General features: G+C 27.0%; 1 protein-coding gene across 2 annotated transcripts in view; it reads right to left on the bottom strand.

Annotated features, from left to right (window-relative positions):
* Window positions 1-2,305: 2,305 nt before the first annotated feature.
* The window catches only part of LOC117175204 (toll-like receptor 6), a 46,949-nt gene continuing 40,974 nt past the window's right edge, over window positions 2,306-8,280 (bottom strand). Inside the window, exons 2-3 of one of the 2 annotated variants that reach the window (XR_004467448.1) lie at window positions 5,116-5,291; window positions 2,306-2,526 (exon numbers count right to left, since the gene is read on the bottom strand). The gene's annotated coding sequence lies outside the window, so the exon portion shown is untranslated. The remainder of the gene's footprint in view (window positions 2,527-5,115; window positions 5,292-8,280) is intronic. The other variant, XM_033364843.1, reaches the window with a different exon arrangement.

Here is an 8,280-nt window from a genome sequence, read left to right as displayed (position 1 = left end):
TTTAAACAATTATTTTCATGAACTTTAATTAATTATTACTACACTCTAATAAAAAGTGGACAAAACGTTTAAAATTTCATTTAAAAAACTGCAACTATCCAGTATTAATATAGAAGAATATAGCCATGAACAATAATAATTTGTTCAAACAATCATTTTTGCTAAATTAAATAACATGCTAACTAAAATTAATTCAAAATAGACCAAAAAATTGTGTTTAAGAAAAACCGCAATTTCTAACATTTTTCAAAGATAATATTATTCAAAACAATAATTATTCGTATAAAAATTATTTTTCTTAACATCAATTTACTATTACTTCACTCTTATTGAAAAATGGTCAAAAATTTCAACTTTTTTTTTTTGACCGCGACTTTCTAACTCTATTCTAAGAGAAAAATCTTGAAAAAAATAGTAATTTGTTTAAACAATTTATTTCCACATATAATTATTTTATGTATTAGAAAAAATATGCCCTAAAAGATTATAATTAGCGCCAAACACTAGTAAGAACAATTATTTTAGTCATGGAGTTTATATTCAAAAAGAAATATTTTATTCGTATTCTATGGCTAATTGTGAAGAGAAATTTTGAGTTTAAATAAATTAGATTCAAATTGAACAGTTCGATTGAAAATACCTTCTTTTTTAGTGAGCAATTACACACATTTTTTTTTAATTAGTCGGTTTTAGTTATAAATTCAAATATTTTGTTGAGAGTTCTAGTATTCCTTTGGAAATTCATCTTCTCTGGTATAAAATTAACTTTTATACCAAAATTTCGTATTTTTAAAATAATAAATTAAGTGTTTTGTATAGAAAATTCGTCAGTTTGTTTTCCATAATCTAAAATTATTTATTCAATTCAAATTCTCACTTTTCGTAAAACATAAAATCGGGTTTTACCTAGAAGCTGCGATACTGGGGGCGGGGGGGTGAGCGGGGTTGAAACAAAATCAAGGGTTTTCAAGGAGATGAATGAGAGGGTCAAAAAGTACCCATAAGTGGTAATGTGTCTATGGATGATTTCTAAGAATGTAAAAGAAAACATTTTTTTTCAAAGTTTACCAGTACATGTCAATCAAAGTTTTTAACTAAAATCATTCTGTGCCTTATTGACCACGTGCAAAAAAAATCATTCTTATTATATAATCATAAGTTATGAAATTCTAATTTAAAATTCGTTCGACCAAATTGGCACAAATAAAAGAAACTTCTTTGCAAATGTTTAAATTTCACTTCAATTCCATCTAAAATTTCTATTGGCCATAAAAGTCAGAAGATCGATTTATTTATTCTATATTCTAATCATTTTACTTTAAACTTATAATTATGAATATACCTAGTATTACTTACCTTTTTCCTTGAAGAGTGAATTACAAAAATTATTATTTGATTCAATAAAAATAAATTATTTCTTTAATGAATTTTTGGGAAGTGACAATAATTTTCAAGTATTTATGGAGCGTTAAAATACTCAATAGATAATTCCCATTTAATATGCCCCTGTTTTTTTTTTAAATTTCAAACCCTGTGTAAATAGGAGAAGAATTTTTGCAGATACTTGGAAACTTTCTGTTTCAATTTTTTCTGTATAAGAAAATTTAAAAACTCTGCGAGCAGGAAGTTTTTTTTGCCATTTTTTCGAGAGCAGGTATCCAAACTGCAATTCTATGGATTCCAAACTAATTATTCTCGTTGAATATTCCAAAAAGTTTTTTTCGCATAATATCGATTTTGAATTCCACGTTTTTTATTTTCGATTCAGCCTAATATTGATGAATGAAGAATTTGAATAATAATTAAACAAATAGCTAGTCAACTTTTAAAAGAAGACAATATTGCTTGAATGTTAGTATATTTAAAAAATAAAAAAATTCTGATTCAATAAGAGTTGTAAACCTAATTTCGAAAAAGCAATTAATATTTTTCTAGCAGGGAAATTCATTTCTTGAACGAAAATATCATTTGGTTCGTGCTTGATCCGTTACGTGACGGAGTACGTGCTTCCGTTTCCTGAGCAAATTTACGAAAGCATCCCTTAGCTTCAAATTAATGACGGTAGTTGTTTACTATCTAAGGGGTATCCAGAAGGCAAAGCGTAAAGCTGCGTGCAGAGGAAGTTCTTAGATAGAAAAAATATAAAATAACTCGATTAATTTCAAACTGCTTATCAAATGCGAGTGTTTATATTTATATTTTCATCTTTTGAGTTATACTCCATATGAAACATTGGTAGGATCTGTCTGTTATACAATGTAATTTGTAAAAATGTCGACAAAAGCTGGAATGTTGAAAATTCGTAATCAATACTAGTAGCAAAAAAGTTTTTAATGTAAAAAAGTTTCACTAGTGTATTTTATTTTTCAAAAATATGACGGAGTGTCATTTATATATATTTATATATGTCTGTAAACCAACAACTCCGTTTTCATTTTTCCTTGATTCGCGAGTTGAAGAACAATTCCTGTACATTCGTTTGAGAGTCGATCCTGGCTGGAAGAAGGCAATAATAATTCACTGCGTCTGCAACAGAAAATTTTTTTCATCCAGTAAAATTTTAGTTTAGTTTATTTATAGAGAAGTAAAAATTAATGAAATCTGAGAGGTAACCGCATAAGGTCTTAAAACATTTGTATCTTTTTTAAAAGACGCATTTTAATTTTTTGTTTAGAAATCTGAGTCAAATAAGGGCTTTAAATCCAGAATTCATTAAGAATACATTATTCAGTCATCGACAGTAACTGAATTAAAATAAATTATAACGCTGTTTCTCACTTCATCATCAAGGAAAAATACGATGCAAATTGAATAATAATTACAATATTCTGTCCTCGTATAAATAAAACTGAAATTAATTTTCCACTTCGTGAGTCCGCTATCTCCATAAACTTCTATTAAAAATAAGGTAAAAACCCTTGCTCTATTTTCTTCGTCTAACCGACGCATTCCCATATTTCACCTTCCTCTTCTGTCCTTTCATTAATTATGTTTAATTCAATTCAGTTCAACATCGAATAAGTCCAACTTTCAGACTGGCCAAAGAATTATTAACAATTTTAATTCATTTTTTTTAAACTTAAAAATATTTAAAAAATAAATTTTTAATGGAAAAAATTGGTTTATTAACATAATCCATTGTTAATGAAATGCATTGATAATACGGAAGTTTTAGTCATTTATAATATTTAAAGGATGTATTTTTTACACAACATGTTGCTTCATTACCAACCATTATTAACAGCTGATGTAAGCATAAAAAAGAACCAGTAATATTTTAAATATAAATTAAAATTTTTCTTGAAAAAAAAATGATTTTCTCTTTTTCCTCCACTGGAAATCAAACCACTTTCTTAACTTAACTTGATTCTTAATTTGATCGGTATTGTGGATTTTATTTCTTCAAGGTTGTGAAGAGTTATCTACTGTCGGTAAAGTACCATCCGCTGATTATATACCAGATTCATTAAAAATAATTACTTGTACCATTAAAGTCTAGCTAAAAATTAGCGTTCTTTTTTTCTTGATTAAATGTTCTTATTCTGATCTCTCTAATAGCTTAATGGAAAAGCGTGTAATAAAAAAGCGACTTGATATCAGAAGTTCTGCGGTTCGATTCCCAGTGGAGCGGGAAGAGAAGATCCTTTTTTCAAGAAAAATTTCTAGTTCCCGTTTTCGGCACCAATTCCATTGAGTGTTCTTAATGTTTCTGCCATTTTGTTTCTTATATTTTCCAAATTTATTGATTCTATAAAATCAATGAATTTGCCATTCTTTCATAGATTTTCATTATAAATGGATAGGACTAAAAATAGCATATTTATCAAACTGGCCATATTAGCCAAAATATTTTAAATAGTGATTTAGGGCCAAGTCGGCGTAACCTCAAAAAATTTTAACATTTTTTCCAAATCCAACTTACGTTCATGCGAAACGCGATATCGAGTTAAAAATTTGGGAAACTCAATAAAAACTGCTAAGAAACGTTTTTCTGGTCCTCAATTTTTATGATTATAAACAAGTTTTTTTAATTTTCTCTACTTTTTTCATCATTATAAAAATTAGGAGCAGAAAACCGTTTCTTTGTTTTGCTCATTCAGTTTCCCAAATTTTTAATTCTATAACATGTTCCATGTAAATGTAAGTTGTATTTGAAAAAATGTGAAGAATGTGTCAGGTTACGCTGACATGTCATTCGGATAATAATAAAAATAACCCGATATTTATTTTATGCCTGAAAAAATATAATTAATGGAAAGAGTCTGCTACGCAAAGAAAATGGCATGAAATATTAGATTGTGAGTAAACATAACCGCTGCCATATTCATCATATTACGCATAACCTCCAAATATTTTCCTACTTTGGCTTCTAATTTTCAATATTTTGGGACCGATCTTTTTATAAAATAATGTGCTAATGAAGTATGCGCTCCCTATTTTCGTAATTTCCAAAATAAATCTTTTGGTAGTGTCAAAGCTTCTATTTCTATCAATAATATCGATTTATAGCTTTTCTAGGAAGCATAGTTAGCAAAAAAACTTTAGTTGACGAATTCATGATATTTCTTGAAAACGGCTTAAGCATAATACTTTTGATTTTTCTGAGATTATACAACCATTTATTTGCTTGCGACGCATAAAATATAAACAAAAAAGATTTACCACTTGTAGAGAAATCTCAGAAATTCGTTAAATTACACTTAATGGATGAGCCCGGACGCCGAACGGCGCCCATCACTAAACTTTCAAAACTATATAGTGACGTCATTTTTTTAAATTATGGCGCGCAATTCAAATTTTATTTGATACTAAATTGCATAATATGAAATAAAAAATCAAGAAGGAGAGAAGCTTTAATATCACGTCTAGTAACCGAGGTGAGAGAGGGGATAAAAAATTTAATAAAATATTTTTCGTAATGAAAGCATGTTTCTTAAGGTAATTTAGTAGTTATTCAAGCGAGTGTCAATGCTTTCGAAAAGTTTTGTCTCGAGTGAACGTAAACTTATAAAGTCTCTGAAATTTGATTAAAAATGAGGAAATTTGAGGGAATATTAAAAAGAGTTCCCGCTTTCTCACCTTTCAGGGAAAAAAAAAGAAAAATGCGAAACATACCATAAATTGTGCTCGTCGGCCTTGCGTGAAGCGGCATTTTTTTCCTAGCCGACCCGCGTATTGTCCTTTCATAACCCCGTAAAGTTTAATGGAGTATCATCGTTCTTGAGTTCTTTGACGCACAGATTTGTTACTTCCCGCAAGGGAACGCCTCTCACGTGTTCCAAGCGCCGTACCTGCAGTGCATGTGAATATTTAAACTTTGTTGGGTTCATGTTTCAAAACTTTTATCTCGCATGAAAACACGATGACAATGATATTTCTTAATATGAGTGTCGCGAAGGTGCTCTGTCGAGACTTGAAAATTGTACAACAGGCAATTCTTAACTTCAAAGTGTGTATACAGATGAAATCATAAAAAACTGGACAATAATAATGTATGCTCTTTAAATATTCTGATTAATCTAAATAAATCTGTGAACAGAAAATAATATATACTGTAAAATTGGGCTTAAAGGGACACGCGGGGTAAAGGTAGACACTCGTATTTTGTCCAGAAAATAACCATTTCAAGTTATCAATTTGAAAAATCTCAAAAGTCCCACTGTTGAAAACGTGATTGGCTTTCCATTACTTTAAGTGGTTTTATATTTTTATATGAAGTTTTAAAATTAAATTTACAAATAATACTTCCTAATACGAAAAATAATAAAAAGCCTGGTGCGATGTATTATGTTAGTGATTCTCGCTGGAATTTAGTATTTTTTTAAAAGAAATTTAATATAAAATCAGAAAGTTTCGAAAGAGACTTGAAATTTGCTTAAATTTTATATTGTCTTTATTTTATCAGAAATAAGCATTTTGAAACAAAAAACATCATCCAGATTCACAATTTTCAACAATCATAAATTTAAAACTATAAAAATTTTGCAAAAAAAATGCGTTTCTCCTTTTTTTAACGTTTGTACCATAAATTGATATTTTGAAACAAAAATTATTAGTTTTCAAGGGATTATAATTTTTAACCTGCTTAGGTTATTTTAGCGATTTGCAAAAAAGTTGGTATTTCAACAAAAATCATCAGAATATTTTTACATAAAAATAGTCTTTTAACAAGAATCTCAGTTTTTGAACAGTTTCAGAAAAATATTATTATATTTAATAACACATTATTTTACTTTAAAGAATATTAACAATTTTTCAACAACTATAGGTTCTGTTGTTGTATTTTACCTTCAATTGTTTTTTCACAAAAATCATGAACATTTGTTAATTTATACGAAAATGAAATTAATTTTTCTTATTTAAAATTACCTTAGAGCCTTTCCGTCAAAAATTGGTATTTTTAATACAAAAACTTCGATTTCAAAAATTCTGAAGAAACAAAAACAAATTAATTTCAAGGATGTTGTTTATTTTGAACAAAAACAGGATCACAATCATAAACAATTTTTTGTCATCTTATGTTAATATCATTTGTCAAAAAATAATATTATGGCTAAAAAATCATTATATTTGAAACACACATTTACAATATTTGTACAAGAATATGGTCTTCTAGTATTTTTGAGCCAAAATGGATTTTTTTAAAGAAATTATTTAACTTTCTCGCAATTCTGAAAAACTTTAATATATGCTAGTGTAAGTTTTTGTAAATTCTCGAAAATATTGTCCGTGTTTTTATTTTCCATTATTTTAGGTGATTGATAATATGAAATACAAGAATTTTGCATGAATATACATTTTATATTTTGATTGAAGAATTAAGTAAAATTGCTAAAATAATAATCACTAGAGTATTTGTTTTCTAAAAACTTCAAACGTTCATTAGAAATTTTAAACTGGAGCTGTTTGCATTACTTTAAGAATTAACAATCCATCAATATTATATGCTTGCCATTTTAATTTATGATTTTTCCATAATATCATGAAATTAAAAGTTAATGCATTAAATTTCACACTTCAACTGTATGAAATGTAAAGCATTAAAAAGTTAAAAGATTTGATAGCTGCAAAGCAAAAATCTGCTTTAAAAAGAATGGCTTTAAAAATTAAATAAGGCCATTCATTATTGAGAAGGTTCTTGGGCAAGAAAGTTCTTAGTAATGTGAATTTCTAGAAAAACTAAAAAAAATTTTATCCGAAATCTGTTAATTTATTGAATATTTTCAATTCGCAAAACTGTGATAGATGGTATTTACCCCTCGTATTTGTTTAAAAAAGAATTGGGTTTTAAAATTTAACAGCTAAAAATTATGAAAGGTCTTATTGCAAAGGGTCTATTTTTAAATAGGAATCTTTTTATACTTAGGACTCCTCAAATTAGAAGGTTATAAAAAGTATGCCATTTTGATCAATATTACATCGTGTAAATCAAATTTCCAATAATATTAGATAGATTAAAATTTAGAAGCATTTTATTCTGAAAATTTGTAACAAGGTAATGCGTTTTCATGAAATAATTATTTAAAAATGGTATTAAATTAATAAAAATACTCAACGAAATAAAGGGAAGTAACAGAAAATGCACTGAATCAATTTCATTTCAGGAACAATGTTAATATTGCTGTTTTCATATTTAATCAAATTAATCGTGGTATAAATATTATAATTTATTCATTTATTTAACACATGATTATTTTGATGTTAACTATAACAATTTTTTTCTATTTTAATATTATAAATTGATCAACAACAGCGGCAACAACAATTAGCGGCATTAATTCAAATCATTTCAATTAATAATATTTAACATTAATGAAATCATTATGATTCAAATCATCCATGTCAGTTACATCATAAGATACAGAAGATTTATTAGATTCTTTCTTCATAATAATTCAGCCTTAAAAATGAATAAATTATCCGTAGACAAATTTTAAACGTTTTTTGTTTCTTTATTAATTTTTTTTAGAATATTTATTAAACCTTAGACTTGAAATGACTTTCTAAAACGTACAAAAAAAACTTAGAATAGGAAAAAACCCTTACAGAAAAAATTGTAAGTGTAAAAATCTCTTGACCTATTTTGTTTTTTTAAATATCTTGTACATAAAAATTTTGGAAGGGTGTTTTTTAAATCTTAAAGCTTTTTTTGTCTTTAAAAAAAAGTTAAATCTTTTCTTAATTCCTAATAAAATAAAAAGAACTAACTCAAAACAATAGGACGCCTTCACAGAAGAAAAATTGTCAGTGAAAAAATATCTGAATCTAATTTTTTTCTAA

The sequence above is a fragment of the Belonocnema kinseyi genome, chromosome 6 (genome assembly GCF_010883055.1).
Source record: "Belonocnema kinseyi isolate 2016_QV_RU_SX_M_011 chromosome 6, B_treatae_v1, whole genome shotgun sequence".
In the NCBI taxonomy this organism is placed as follows: Eukaryota; Metazoa; Arthropoda; class Insecta; order Hymenoptera; family Cynipidae; genus Belonocnema; species Belonocnema kinseyi.
The sequence above is the reverse complement of the archived record's forward strand: the minus strand, read 5'-3'. Positions and strand labels throughout refer to the sequence as shown.